The 16,048-nt window shown below is 52.0% G+C and overlaps 1 long non-coding RNA gene across 1 annotated transcript; it reads left to right on the forward strand.

The window, feature by feature from the left end:
* The first annotated feature begins 738 nt into the window (after window positions 1-738).
* LOC141022345 (uncharacterized) lies at window positions 739-4,320 on the forward strand. The gene is made up of 3 exons (XR_012183632.1): window positions 739-901; window positions 2,723-2,811; window positions 4,061-4,320. It is a non-coding gene; the product is annotated as an uncharacterized lncRNA (long non-coding RNA).
* The last annotated feature ends 11,728 nt before the right edge of the window (window positions 4,321-16,048 follow it).

Raw genomic sequence — 16,048 nt, forward strand, 5'->3', positions numbered from 1 at the left:
CTCCGCTCCGGACCGTCCGATCGAGATCGAACGGCTCCGAAACGGAGCTAAATCCCCTAACCCTAGACCCCTTTCCTATTTAAACACCTCCCCTTGCCAGATTTGGAAGCCTAGCTTCCCCTACCTCTTACCTCCCACCTCCTTCCTCGGAATCTGTGCGCAGCCGCTCCACCGCCTCCACTTGGCGGCGCCCGAGCGGGTAGCCGCCACTTGCGCCGCCGCCCGTGGCCAATCCGGAGCCGCCAAGTCGCCAAGCCGCCGCTCCTCCTCTAATCCTGCGCTGCCCCGCTACCCCTGGCTTCCCCGCCGCCGAGGCCCGCCCGGCCCATGTTCGGCCCGTGACGGGCCGAAGCGGGCCCGAACCACCCCGCTGCAGTGCCCGAGCGCCCCGGCTCCCGCGCCGCTCGACCTCGTCGCCATGCCGCGCCGTCATCCGCCGTCTAGCCTCGACGGACCCCGCCGCGGGATCTCCTCCGCCGCCCCTTCATGCTTCGCGCCGCGCCGCCACCGTCCCGGTGAGCCCGCGCCATCCCTGCTTTCTTCTCCTCCCTCTGTTGTCAATCTCTCACCGCCTCTCTCTCCCGCAGGATCTCGCCAATGTCGGAGCTTCGAACTCGCCGTTGCCGCGCCGGATCCGGCAAGCCACCGCCCGAATCCATCAATCCCCGACGCGGATCCGGCCTCCCTCGCCCTTCTCCCTTCGCCGGAGCTCTGCCGCGCCACCGCCCCTTCCCCGGCCTCGCTCGCCCTCCTCCCGTCGGGGGAGACGACGAGCGCCCGCTCGTGGGCCGCCTCCCCCTCGCGCCCGTGGGCCCCTCCCCGGCCCAGCGCGCCCCGCGGCCCAGTTCGCCGCTGCCTCTGCTGGAGCCTACCCCCACACCGACCTGGGCCGAGCCCATTGGTGAGAAACCACTAGATCCTGCCCGTGCGCTTTTTAACTAAAAAGCGCCCATCCTATTTTTCCCTAAATTTGACCTAGTCCCCAGTAATCATCACAGCATGTGTGCAACTTTGATTGTTTGTAACATTTTGCCTATAGCTCCGTTTTGCGTGCATGATATATTAAAATGTTCATTGCGAGATGCTCTTCATTCCAGTCCATTATGCCATGCTTGTTTGAGTTCATCTTGATGCCCTAATCGTCGTTGCAAGAGTGCTATATGCTGTTAACTGCTGTCTGTTATCAGAACTTGGTGATTTGTCTTTTTCATTGCATTTTGTGTGTGCATCCTATGAGCATGAGCCTACATGTGTTTTAGACTAAATCATTCCATCTTTACAGTAGTGCTAGTCTTGTATTTTTAGGATCTCTGTGGTGACTAGCACAAGCATGCAAAGTAGCCTCCGTGATGTTGCTGATTTCTGTGACTCGGTGATTTCTGGCAAGTCCGAGTCTGTTATATTTTGTTGCCATGTAAACCTGCTGCTACAAGTCATTCTATGCCTAATCAGGAGATGTTCACTAAAGATGTTTTGTTATAAATGTTATGCTCTATCGATCCATGCCCTTGTTTGCATTTATGGCATGCTGTAGCTTGTTGTTATCTCGCTCTACTTTTGCTATAAAATGTTCCTGGCATATTGTTTACTTGTTAATCAATTTTGCCATGGTTGTTACTAGTGATCCATGTACCCTATGACTATGCTATTGCCATGCTTTGCTTAATATTTATGCCTTCTTGATGTTGGTTGACTTCAGATGCCATAAAATGTTCTGTGGTGAGTGGTTCAAGCTCACCAACATGCCTACTTATCGTTATTTCTGCCATGCTCTGTTTTTCTTCCAAGTCTGAATCTGTTTATGAAACTTGCTATGTTTACATGGGTGCCATCATATCTTCTGTACCTTTTTGTCTCGTGATCAGTAAGGGACTTTTATTCTATGCAATTGGTAGATTCATGCCATGCCTTTGTTTGCTATGTTATGTTCCTGCAGCATGTTGTTTGATAGCTCTAAACTTTGCAACCTGATGTTATTTCTCCCATGTCCAGTAATTTCTGCCAAGTCTGTGACCTGTTATTATTTGCAATCTTGCCATGTCCTTTTGAGCATGTTCTTGTGATTTCCGGAGATAGCTCAGTGTTCATATTTTGTCATGCTTTACCTGTACATCATGTCCCATCCTTCTGTTTTCATGTTGATGTGCTGTGCATGTTGGTTTGGTGCTTGTAAGATGCCTAGTTGCTGTTTTGGACAGATTGTTGATATATCTTGTTTGGAGTGTATGTGTTGCACCATTGCTCCGTTTTGAGCATGCTCTTATGAAACTTGCTTAGTTTTGCATGTAGGTTCATATTACCTTGTTGTATCCTTGTTTTGAGGTGTTTTCTTGATGTTTGAATGCATTTTGCATCAATGCCATGTTTAACTTGTTTTGCTCATATCTTCTAGGCCGTAGCTCAGAATCTAATGAACTTTATATGTAACTTGACTAGAATTTCGTGTATATTATCTTGGTGCATCTTAACATGCTGCTTAACAACTTGAACATAAGGTTTATTCAGATCTGGACCAATTTCGAAATTTGCATATGAGGACTTACCGGATTTGTTATATGTTGTTTCCGGCCTCATTTAAACTTGTTTTGATGTGTTGCTCTTGTATGCATTATCTCTTGCCATGTGTAGCTTCATATAGCCTTGTCATGCATCATACTTTATTGAGCTTAATGCCTTGTTCATGTGTGCTGTGTTTACCTTGTTGTGTGCTTCTTCTCGATAGTTCCCGTGTCGTTGCGATCGTGAGGATTCGTTCGTCTTCGTGGCTTCATCTTCTTCATGGACTCGTTCTTCTTCCTAGAGGGATTTCAGGTCAGATGACCGTTACCTTGGATCTCATTACTATCATTGCCATGCTAGTTGCTTCGTCCTATCGCTGTGCTGCCCCACCTATCACTTGCTCTTCGAGCCTCCCAAATTGCCATGAAACCACCTTTAACCTTTGTCACCCTTCCTAGCAAACCATTGTTTGGCTATGTTACCGCTTTGCTCAGCCCCTCTTATAGCTTTGCTAGTTCCAGGTGAAGACGAAGATTGCTCCATGTCGGTTAATGTTATGTTGGGATATCACAATATATCTTATATTATTAATGCATCTATATACTTGGTAAAGGGTGGAAGGCTCGGCCTTATGCCTAGTGTTTTGTTCCAGTCTTGCCGCCCTAGTTTCCGTCATACCGGTGTTATGTTCTTTGATTTTGCGTCCCATACGTGGTTGGGTGATTTATGGGACCCCCTTGACAGTTCGCTTTGAATAAAACTCTTCCAGCAAGGCCCAACCTTGGTTTTACATTTGCCTCACCTAGCCTTTTCCCCTTGGGAGTCGCGCTCTCGAGGGGCATCTTTATTTACCCCCCCCCCCCCGGGCCAGTGGTCCTTCAAGTGTTGGTCCAACCTGTTAGTCGCCGGTGGCCACCAGGGGCAACTCTGGGCTGGCCTACCGGAAGCTTGGACAATCCGGTGTGCCCTGAGAACGAGATATGTGTAGCTCCTATCAGGATTTGTCGGCACATTCGGGCGGCTTTGCTGGTATTGTTTTACCATTGTCGAAATGTCTTGTAACCGGGATTCCGAGACTGATCGGGTCTTCCCGGGAGAAGGAATATCCTTTGTTGACTGTGAGAGCTTATAATGGGCTAAGTTGGGACACCCCTGCAGGGTATAAACTTTCGAGAGCCGTGCCCGCGATTATATGGCAGATGGGAATTTGTTAATATCCGGTTGTAGAGAACTTGACACTTGACTTAAATAAAACGCATCAACCGCGTGTGTAATCGTGATGGTCTCTTTTCGGCGGAGTCCGGGAAGTGAACACGGTTTATGGGTTATGTTTGACGTAAGTAGGAGATTCAGGATCACTTCTTGATCATTGCTAGCTTCACGACCGTTCCTTTGCTTCTCTTCTCGCTCTTATTTACGTATGTTAGCCACCATACTTGCTTAGTCGCTGCTGCAACCTCACCACTTTACCCCTTCCTTACCCATTAAGCTTTGCTAGTCTTGATACCCATGGTAATGGGATTGCTGAGTCCTCGTGGCTCACAGATTACTACAACACCAGTTGCAGGTACAGGTTATGCGATGATCATGACGCGAGAGCGATGTTACTTGTTTTGGAGTCCTTCTTCTGCTTCTTCTTTGATCAGGGGATAGGTTCCAGGTCGGCAGCATGGGCTAGCAGGGTGGATGTCGTTTGAGCTTCTGTTTGTGTTTCTTCCGTAGTCGGATATTGATCTTATGTATGATGTATTGATGTATTCTTGCGGCATTTGTATGCCTAGTATGTATCCACATCTATTATGTAATGTTGATGTAATGATATCCACCTTGCATAAGCGTCTTCAAGATGCACTTCTATCCTTGGTGGGACCTTCGAGTTCCTTTAGGATAGGGTCGCATCTTGGGCGTGACAGCCCGGCACTAGCCAAGTTCATGGCAGCATCACACTACCCCTACAACATGGTAAAGATGCCCGGGCCATTGACCATCATCTCCGTCCCCTCCGACAAGCAGGACGCGCTGATCTGCGCCGACCAACTCTACCGATAAGCAGTTGCAGCAGCTGCCGTCAAGGCACCTGCTCCTGCCGCTGAAGGCCCGGAAGAGAAGAGAAAGCCCGGCAAGACCTCTCGCACCCACTCCGGCAAGCACGCCTCTTCGGAGTGCTACGCTACCGTCGAGGACGTGCCAGAGAGATCTACCGGCAAGAGCAAGAAATCCAGAGCTGAGCCACCACAGACCAAGAAGGTGTCCACCAGGGAGGATGGCACGGAAGGCGCGCTCGTCACCTTCCTACGGGCGAATGTTGACGTGTTTGAGCACCACCTAGCTGTCTGCCCTCATGCGCGGCCCGTCAAGCAGAAGGTCAAAAAGTAGGCTCTTGAGAGGCAGGAGTTCATCACAGAGGAGATCAGGAAGTTGGAAGCGGCACGTTTGGTGGTTGGCCAATCCGGTTGTGGTGCACAAGGCGAATGGGAAGTGGAGGCTGTGTATTGATTACACATATGTAATAAGGCTTGTCCTAAGGACCCCTTCCCGTTGCCACGCATCGACCAGATTGTTGACTCCACAGCCGGGAGTGATCTATTATTATTCCTCGACGCCTACTCGGGCTACCACCAAATCTTCATGACAAGAGAGGATGAAGAAAAGACAACATTCATCACCCCACGTGGTACGTATTGCTTTTTATGGATGCCTTTCGGGTTGAAGAGTGTTGGCTCGATGTTTGCAAGAGCAGTCCAAATTGGTTTTGAACCTCAGCTCCATAGAAATATGGAGGCATACATGGATGAGATAGTGGTCAAAACCAAGGACGGACCAACTCTTGTGCAAGATCTGGAAGAGACATTTGCCAACCTGCGTAAGATCAACCTCAAGCTGAACCCTGAGAAGTGTGTCTTCGGCGTTCCGTCCGGCAAGCTTCTCGGGTTCTTTGGGTCGCAGCGCGGGATCGAGGCAAACCCAGACAAAATCAAGGCTATTGAGCAGATTGAGGCGCCCAAGCGGATCAAGGTTGTGCGTCGGCTCACCAGCTGCGTCGCCGCCATGAGCTGATTCATCTCGAAGTCCGCCGAGCATGCCCTTCCTTTCTTCAAAATGTTGAAGAAGGCAGGCCCAATGGAGTGGACCCCGGAAGCCGAGGAAGCGTTGCAGGATCTGAAGAAATACCTTTCCTCCCCGCCAATACTGGTTGCGCCTAAACCACAAGAGCCATTGCTACTATATCTGGCGGCGACCAATCAAGTGGTCAGCGCCGCACTGGTGGCACAAAGGGAGGTCGACGAGGAGGCAGTAACGGCGGTGGAAGCAGCGGATGGCAAGCCAAAGATTCCCCTCGCAGGGCCTGGTGCCGGCAAGGCGTGACCCCCGACAGAGTCTGATGCCACCAAGGCAGTGCCAGCGTAGTCGAGTGAGGTGGTGCAGAAGAAGTAGATGACGCAGCACCCGGTTTACTTTGTCAGCTCCCTCTTGCAGGGGGCTAGGTCGAGGTATTCCGGTGTGCAAAAATTGCTCTTCGACCTCCTTATGGCCTCGAGGAAGCTGCGTCATTACTTGCAAGCCCACGAGATCACTGTCATCACCTGCCTCCCATTGCAACGGATACTGCATAACCCAGATGCAACCTGAAGGATTGTGGAATGGGCCTTGGAATTGTCAAGTTTTGGTTTAAAGTTTGAGAGTACCTCGACAATCCAGAGCATAGTCTTGGCGGAGTTCATTGCAGAATGGACCTCAACGCCCGACAAAGAAATCTAGGAGACAGCTCTCCCCGGCAAGGAAGGAAGACCGCGACTGGATCATGTACTTTGATATGGCTTTCTCGCTGCAAGGCGCCGGTGCCGGCGTGCTGCTCGTCGCGCCCACCGGAGAGCACCTCAAGTACGTGGTCCAGATGCACTTTCCCAGGGAGATGTCCACCAACAACACTGTGGAGTACGAAGGGCTGCTTGCCGGTCTCAGGATCGTGGTAGACCTCGGGGTTAAGACGCTCATCGTCAGGGGTGTGATAACCCACAAGTATAGGGGATCGCAACAATTTTCGAGGGTAGAGTATTCAACCCAAATTTATTGATTCGACACAAGGGGAGCCAAAGAATATTCTCAAGTATTAGCAGTTGAGTTGTCAATTCAACCACACCTGGATAACTTAGTATCTGCAGCAAAGTATTTAGTAGCAAAGTAATATGGAAGTAACGGTAACGGTAGCAAAAGTAATATTTTTGGGTTTTGTAGTGATTGTAACAGTAGCAACGGAAAAGGAAATAAGCGAACAACAATATATGAAAAGCTCGTAGGCATTGGATCGGTGATGGAGAATTATGCCGGATGCGGTTCATCATGTAACAATGATAACATAGGGTGACACAGAACTAGCTGCAATTCATCAATGTAATGTAGGCATGTATTCCGAATATAGTCATACGTGCTTATGGAAAAGAACTTGCATGACATCTTTTGTCCTACCCTCCCGTGGCAGCGGGGCCCTAATGGAAACTAAGGGATATTAAGGCCTCCTTTTAATAGAGTACCGGAACAAAGCATTAACACATAGTGAATACATGAACTCCTCAAACTATGGTCATCACCGGGAGTGGTCCCGATTATTGTCACTTCGGGGTTGCCGGATCATAACACATAGTAGGTGACTATACACTTGCAAGATAGGATCAAGAACTCACATATATTCATGAAAACATAATAGGTTCAGATCTGAAATCATGGCACTCGGGCCCTAGTGACAAGCATTAAGCATAGCAAAGTCATAGCAACATCAATCTCAGAACATAGTGGATACTAGGGATCAAACCCTAACAAAACTAACTCGATTACATGATAGATCTCATCCAACCCATCACCGTCCAGCAAGCCTATGATGGAATTACTCACGCACGGCGGTGAGCATCATGGAATTTGTGATGGAGGATGGTTGATGATGACGATGGCGACGAATCCCCCTCTCCGGAGCCCCAAACGGACTCCAGATCAGCCCTCCCAAGAGGTTTTAGGGCTTGGCGGCGGCTCCGTATCGTAAAACGCGATGAATCCTTCTCTCTGATTTTTTCTCCCCGGAAGTGAATATATGGAGTTGGAGTTGAGGTCGGTGGAGCGTCAGGGGGCCCACGAGGTAGGGGGCGCGCCCAGGGGGCAGGCGCGCCCCCCACCCTCGTGGACAGGGTGTGGGCCCCCTGACGTGGATTTTTCTTCCAGTATTTTTCTTACTTTCCAAATAGATGTTTCGTGGAGTTTCAGGTCATTCTGAGAACTTTTGTTTCTGCACATAAATAACACCATGGAAAGTCTGCTGAAAACAGCGTCAGCCCGGGTTAGTTCCATTCAAATCATGCAAGTTAGAGTCCAAAACAAGGGCAAAAGTGTTTGGAAAAGTAGATACGACGGAGACATATCAGGGTGACTCGTAGCTTGTTGTCAGAAAGGTCAACAAGGATTACCATAGCCCATTGATGGAAGCTTACGTAGATGAGGTGAGGAAGCTACAGGAGCGCTTTGACGGTATCCAAGCGGAGCACGTCCCCCGAATGGAGAACGACACCGCCGATTACTTGTCGAAGCGTGCTGCATTCAAGCTACCTGTGGAACCAGGTACCTTTTTGCTCCGGTTAACTCAACCATTCGTCGAACCATCAATGGGGCAGAACAAGCGGAGGAAGTCAGGTCCCGGCAAGTACTTTCCTACCGAGCCCCTGGGGCTGCCGGCAAGGGTACTGCCGCGGACTCTGAGCCGGCCAAAGGGCAACTGGCTCCGGCAGGGCGTCAAGCCCTGGCCATGGAGACAGCTACGGACGTGGCTGAGGAAATGCCTTTGGTCCTTGCCGTCAAGCCCTAGGCTCCGGCATGGGCACAGCATACCGTCCGATTCCTCCAAACAAGGGAGCTTCCTGAGGAGCAGGAAGAAGCGGAAAAAGTAGCCCGCCGGTCCGCCCTGTACCATTTCGTCGACGACGTCCTGTACAGGAGAAGGCCGAACAGTGTGAAATTGAAGTGCATCCCCCGGGAGGAAGGACTGGAGCTGTTGGCAGAGATACATGGAGGCATATGTGGCTCCCACATAGGGTCGAGGGCCCTTGCCGGAAAGGCGTTCCGGCAAGGTTTCTTCTGGCCCACCGCCCTCCAGGATGCGACGGCACTAGTAACCAAGTGTGAAGCGTGTCAGTTCCATTCAAAGAAGCTTCATCAACCAGCTCAAGCCCTTCAAACAATCCCTCTATCCATGCCATTCTCAGTCTGGGGGCTCTATATACTGGGCCCTTTCCCCCGCGCTGTTGAGGGCCTTGAGTACTTGTACGTTGCAATCGACAAGTTCACAAAGTGGCCGGAGGTGGAAACAGTGAGAAAGGTGACTGCTCAGTCAGCTGTCAAGTTTTTCAAAGGACTGGTCTGCCGTTTTGGTGTGCCAAACTGAGTCATCACCGGCAACGGCACGCAGTTCACAAGCCACACCTTCATGCAATACATTCAAGACCTCGGTAGCAAGGTCTGTTTTGCTTCCGTGGCACACCCACGGAGCAACGGCCAAGCGGAGAGGGCGAATGCTGAAGTGTTGCGAGGCCTAAGAACTAAGACTTTTGACAAGTGCGCAAGAGCGGAAGGCGCTGGATTGATGAATTGCCGGCGGTTCTTTGGTCGATCAGGACGACGCCAAATCGAGCCACCAGCCAGACACCTTTTGCCCTGGTATACGGGGCAGAAGTAGTTCTCCCCGCGGAACTCATATACGGGTCACCTCGAGGTCTTGCTTATGATGAGCTTGAGCAAGAGCAGTTGCGCCAAGATGATGCAACGCTCCTTGAGGAAGATCGTCTTTGGGCAGCTGTGAGAGCAGCACCCTACCAGCAAGCCTTGCGCCGCTACCATAGCCGCAAGGTTCATGCCCGAAGCTTTGAGGAAGGCGACCTTGTTCTTTGGAGCGTTCAGTCGGCCAAGAATTCCAACAAGTTGACGCCAAAGTGGGAAGGCCCTTATCGGGTAATGCGAGTCACCAGGCCCGGCGCAGTCCACCTGGAGACCGAAGATGCTGTCCCGGTGAGCAACTCCTGGAACATCGAGCATCTTCGCAAGTTTTACCCGTAAGGCGCGACTTGCCGGGCCTCCCAGCAAGCCACCTTTTGTACAAGCTTTGCCGGAAAGGGATGTAACCCTTTGTACAAAGCCAGGCGCAGACCCTGAGCATAAATAAATGAAGCGCTGGCGCCCTAAGTTATAGCATGCATGCTAGGTCGAGTCTCTTCCTTGGTTAGGGTTGATAGTGCTTAGCGGCGACTAACCCCTAGCCTAGAGGTCGAGTGCGCGTCTATCTGTTTCTTTTCTGTCCTCCTTTGGTTCGCAGGGCACATGAGCACTTCTGCTGAGCTACTTGGGAGAAAGGAAACGGACCGGCGTCCCGACCCCGGCGAACCAGAGTTGCCGGGGGCTGCAAGCACAAGGATCCAACCGCGGCAAGACAAGGTTGCCGGGGGCTGCAGATCCAGATAAGTCGTTCATCCTCTATCATGCATTTCGGAACAGAACAAGGATGTGTGAAACCTCGTTTTATTTCTTGGCCATCGTGCTCCCCTTTTCTACACCCAAGGATTATCTCCTGGGCCCGGATTTGGTTGTAGTCGCGGTGGCAAGGAAGTAGAACGAGGAGCCTAAGCCCGCTTCATCCCTGCCTACGCCAAGGGCGCGAGAATGGTCGAGCAAAGTGGGGGGACGGCAAGGCCTGTTGCCGGGCGAAAACGTTTATCTTAAATTGTAACAAGGATTCGCTCCTTGTCGCGGGGTCTACCCACGAACGAAAAACCCAGCAAACATCCCTTTTTCATTAAAAGCATCCCATATAGGTACAGTCCGTACGGAATGAAAAACATGAACAAAGGGGATTACAAAGCTTTAAATTTAACAAGGCCCAAAGGCTTATAGATTAAAAAAGAGATAAGATGCCCGTGATCCCTTTCTTGTCCCTCTCCTCAGGAGGCAGGTCAAGGAGGCGAGAGGGCAAAAGGGGCGCCTAGGCGAGCTACGAGCAGCAGAAAGCACCAAGAGAACACCTCGGTGGCCGCCCACGGGTGGGTCGGTGATGACGGTGCCGGGAAAGGCGCTGGAAGACGAGGTGGCAGGACTGGCAATACACTATGAAGGCATCGGTGCCCGCGTACTATGAGTTGACAGCCTTGCCGCCCGCCCTCTTCCTCTTCCGCAGCCTCCCGACGTTAGCCGCCCAAGGAGACGGCCCCGAGAAGTTCAAGGAGCTGCCCCACCCCTGGCAAAACTCTGCCGGAGGAGCGGCCAGGTGCAGATGCTGCTGCTGCTGCACCCGCCCAGGCGCGGGGCGTCCGACGCCTCGTCAGATCATCCCCGTCATTTGCCCTGCTGTCCTCCTCATCACTTTCGCTCGAGGAAGAGCTTCCATCGTCGGAATCTCCGTCGGAAGAGCTCTCCACGCAGCACTTCAGGCGAGTCCTGAAGTCTCCGAAGACCTTGACGGAGAGCAGGCCGTCCTCCATTAATTTGAAGTAGAGGACGAGCCCCGCCGTCAGGCTGTGGATGCGAGCGAACGTCTTCCACCCACGACGGAGGTACATGACCCAAGGAGCCGGGAAGTCGACGTCGACCCGCGTGCCCCCATTCCCACAGCCCCTCATGTGCAATCCGAGGGATTGGGGCGGGTCACGCTCCATCTCCTGAGGAAACGGGGCGGGAAGATGAAGACGGCGACGCGGAGGCCGGCGCGGCCTGATGAACAATTCGCGGGGCTGGTCACCAACGTGGCCTTCCATCGGAAAAGGCATCACTAGCGGGGGCGAAGCCGGCGCGCCGCCCCGTCCTCCTCTTCCCCGAGCACTACGACCTCTGCCCCGGCCTCGCCCATGGCCTCACCCACTCCCCCTTCCCCTCGCAGCCGGCTCCACCACCGCGGGCTCAGGAGGGGGAGGGACGCGCTGTCGGGCGGCGACCCTCGCCACCACCGTCGAGGGACCAGGATTCCCTTTCTCCATGGCGAGTGAAAGGAAGAAGCAGAAGCGAGAGGAGATGGATGACATAAGACTACAGCACGCCATCCCACCTTCCCCCTCCTTATAAAGGGGCGGGGTCGGGGCTCGGCTGCCCCGCTCGGCCAATCCAGCGACCAGAGGCGCAGGGAATCAGAACCGACCCGCTGCCCCAACCAGCGACGGCCCGGTTTCCTGCCTCCACCGCTTGCCACCCCAAGCGCATGGAGGACGCATGGCGAACGTGCAGAATTGAGGGGACGGGTGAGGCGACCTCTCCCCACCCCGTGATCATGGGGTGTGGACGCCTTGAAGACCGCGACCCGGCCCCGCGCGGTAAATGAGCCGCGCCTCCACGCCTCCCTCTTTTTATGGGGAAGGCGTGAGCCGCCTCTTTACCACGATGTGACGCATGCGTGCAGGAACCGCCCCACACATGTCGGCCACGTCACGCGCACCCCTCCACGCCACGCCGCGCCGTCCGCGGGTCGTGGGAAGCGCAGCGCGCGAAAAGTTTTACCGCGGTAAAAACCGCCCCGCCTCCCCGCGCACCGTTTTGGGCCTGGCCCAACAACGTCTCGCGCTTATGTGTGGCCCAGGCCCGGGGGCTCCTTTCGGTGTACAAAAGGAGGGGCGCACTTTTGTACCCCTTTACCTATGCACGGGTAGTCGGAGCCGCGCCCACGGTCACACCAAGCAGAACAGGGGAGGTGAGCCAAGGTAAGACCGAAGCCCAAGATAACCAGAGCAACGCCAAGACCAAGACCACAAAGAGCAGAGGGACGAAGCAGGTTCCCCCGGCAAGACCCTTGCTGGGACACCTCGCCCCACACCAACAGAGCGAGCCACCCTTGAGCCCACAGTCTCCAATATCATATTAGGCCAGGGCTCGGGGGGCACCTCCATGGTGGCATGCAGATCTTTGTGAAGACAAGAAACACTCAAGATCAGATGAGGATTGGAAGACGACGATCCTCGGCAGGAACCTTGCCGAGGAAGGCCACCAGACCCACGGAAGGCCCTTGCCGGGAACGACAGCGTGCCACGGCAAGACCCTTGCCGGGCCACCCGGCAAGGCCCTCACCGACGACGCCAGCAGGGCCACTACCAGGCCCGCACCAACCAAGTCTCCACGACCGTTCGCATGCAGCTGCCAGCCCAACCAGCTGGGCAGGCACCTGCGTGGCAACATGCAGCTCCCAGGCTAACTCATCAAGAGCCTGCGTGGCGGCATGCAGATCTTCGTGGAGGCTCCACCACCGCACCATCTCAGCTGCCTGCCTGCCTACGTGGCGCCGCATGCATCGCTGGCCAGGGCGCGTGTCGAAGCAAGGAGGAGCAGCGACGGACGGGATGGGCCTCGCCCCCGTCCCCAATAAAGCAAGGGGACACCTAAGCTACGCATTAAATGCGTCTTGTCCTGTAATACGAGCGATAAGCTCATAGCACTGTGTGCCTTTCCACCTCCTGTGTGCCACTGTGGCAGCCCCTTTCGACTACAAAAGGAGGCCCATGGCATACTGGAGAGGGATTCGGATGTTTCGAACCACGCACTCTCCACAGCTAGTTCGAGAGCTCAAGAACTCTGTGAAATACACCCACCAAAGCAGGACTAGGGTTTTACGCATCCTCGCGGCCTGAACCTGGGTAAACGATCCTTGTGCTGGTTACTAATCCTACTCTTCTCGCAACCCTGTGCCCCGACAACCGTAGTAGGGATTCTTGTGATCCCATAGGTGTCATTTCCCCGGCACATTCCTCGCCGCAACTACTCGAGGAGGACGCGTCGGCGTTCCGCTCCTCGTCGCGACACTTCAAGGTGAACGCGTCGGTGTTCCCAATCTCTCCAGCACACGCGTCGGAGGACGCGTCGGCTCCCCGTTACGAGGAGAACGCCGCGCCGCCCGCCGAGCCCCCCAGCCTTGAGGAGCTTTGGAAAGATATGGATGTCGCCTTGTGGGAGGCTTTGCCTCCAGTAGAGCACGCCAAAATAGAGGCGGAGAAGAAGGCCGAGGAAGAGAAGCGCACCGCGGAACAAGCTGCCTAGGAGGCCTATGTCGTGTCTGAGAGAGTCAGGCAATTGGCTCTTTGGCAGAAGGCTCGTGCGAGGGCCATGAGGGTGGCAGAGGACGCCCGTGCCGACGCCCTGAGTGCAGTCGGGACCAAGCGCCTCATCTACGCTTTGCGGTACGTGGACCGAGTGCACGTTTGCAGTGAGGAGGAGTACCTGTTGGCGCCGGATCACCACACCGGTGAGATCGCGCTCGCCCGCCGGCAAGCCGCCAATCAGCACCTCGCGAGTTGCGAGGCTGAGGAAGAGGCGTTGTGTCGGCGCGCTGGGAAACGGCCGCGCACTCGTGGCACGCCGCAAGCGCTCCTGCGAGCACCATGGCTTTTAGGAGGAGTATAATTTTAGTTACGTAAGGCGATCTCATTAGTTTTGGGACGCCAATGATAAATCCCGAACGTTCAGGAATTATTAGCATCCTTAATTAAGTATGTAAAAGGGAAAGTTTGGAAACCATGTGTATTCGTACGCATTTTGCAAGTACGTGCATATAGCACAAACTTTACTATATACTATCGCACTACACGTCTCTCTCTATATATGCTTGCAGACTGTGCTACTCCCTCCGTCCAGGTCAATAAGTCATCTTTGGTTGTGCATCATGACCAAGAAGGAGGGAAGACTTATACACCTAGACGGAGGGAGTACTACTATTACTTATGTATGTGCAAATGCACATTTTAACATTACGATGCGGTTTTTGTAGAAGTAGAAAAACATCACTAGTCAAGCTTGTGAAACGATTCAATGCAAAACAAATGCAAAAATGCTCGTTTGATTGTTTACTTTTAGCTTCCTTCTCTGTGGTTATTTCTCTGTCGTACTTTGTACGGAGTATCTCACTGGTTGGAAAGGCATGCAAATTCGCAAACCGCTTCATACACCTTGTATCCAATTTTTTGCCTAACAAGTTGTGCCGTGCAAGTGGAATTCCAACTTGAGTACTACTACTAGTAGGAGTACCAGGGGCCAGTTCTTTTAGGCTTCTAGATTAGTGATCCCATAACTACTACCTCCGTCCTGGTTTATTGGTCCCCATTGTAATCTATGTCAAATTTTGATCATAAATTTAACTAATGAAATGTTAGTGCATGTCACATGCACTAACATTTTATCAGTTAAATCTTTGGTCAAAATGTAGCACAAATTACAATGGTGAGGAATAAACCAGGACGGAGGTACTACTAGTAGTAGTTTAGAAGCCCAAATAAATGAGTGAGGCACCTTAATGTTACTCTCCACTGTGACTAGTCTTATGGGAAAAGCTGGGGAAGCCGCCAAAACAACTGGCCCTAGGAGTAGTAGCTAGGGATACTAGGAGTAGTAGCTAGGGATCGAGTGTGCGAGATGAACCGGAGAAAGTAAATGCAGAGAGATGAAATGCAAAAAAGACGGAGGGATGTGATGGTTGCTTTCCGTTTATTTTACCAGGCCACTTATTACTGGGAGTGGTTGGGTTTTGTGATATGACGGCTTTACTACCGCGCCACGAGCAGGGTGAGACTCCCGTGCAGCGCCGCCCTCTACACTAGTACTACTACATCGGTCGTGGTTTATCACTCATTGAATTTGACTGAAGATTTAACTGACAAAATGTTAGTGCATGTCAACAAAAACAATATCGTTGGATTCGTATTTGAACATAGTTTTCAATGATATAATTTTAGGTGACATGCATCGTCATTTATCGTACTATATATAATGTTAGTTCAATTTTTGGTCGTACTAATCTATAGTAAGGTGACCGTGCGTTGCATGGAAGAGTGAAATGCATTGATCGGGGAGTTGTTAACTTGGAAAAAGGATGTAGGGGTCATCTCATGTGTAACGGGTATCGATAGGTTTGTTCGGATATTATTTCATCTCTAGAGCTCACAAACATCCGAGTGAAATAGATAAAAAAGTATCTTTTGCAAGCAAAAGCGTTCAACTGTTCAACCTGCATCCAAAACTTGTGAAGAAATAACTCTTATTGTGCTTTGCAGGAAATGATCTTCAAGTTTTAGTTTTGGAGTATCCATTTTTATACATGTTGGCTACAGATGACATGGCACTTTCTTCTAGTCAACAGTTGGCTATACTATTTAAGTATTAACCATGCCCTTATACACCTAGACGGAGGGATTAAATCAGGATGACTTGGAAGGAGGCAGAGGATATGTAAGAAATGGTTCATGATAAGTCTTTCACCAGTACTGTAGTAAAAATTCATACATGGAAGATTCTAGACTAAACCATAAATCGATACACTTTTATTCATGCGCGATACTCCAATAGAGCAAGATCATGCATGGAAGTCTCCACATGCTTAGACAGCGGATTACATTGAGCGAAGACTAATGATCAACATTTAACTTGAATATGCAGATGTCCAGGTAAACCTCCTTGGAGTCCCCGTGCACATTGTTGGGGGTCAAATAACACCGTGCGTCTTCCATGTCCACATCGGCGGGAAAGTCCCAGCTTGGCAGAGTCCAAGTATGCTTGG

Source organism: Aegilops tauschii, chromosome 5 (genome assembly GCF_002575655.3).
Source record: "Aegilops tauschii subsp. strangulata cultivar AL8/78 chromosome 5, Aet v6.0, whole genome shotgun sequence".
Taxonomy (NCBI): domain Eukaryota; kingdom Viridiplantae; phylum Streptophyta; class Magnoliopsida; order Poales; family Poaceae; genus Aegilops; species Aegilops tauschii.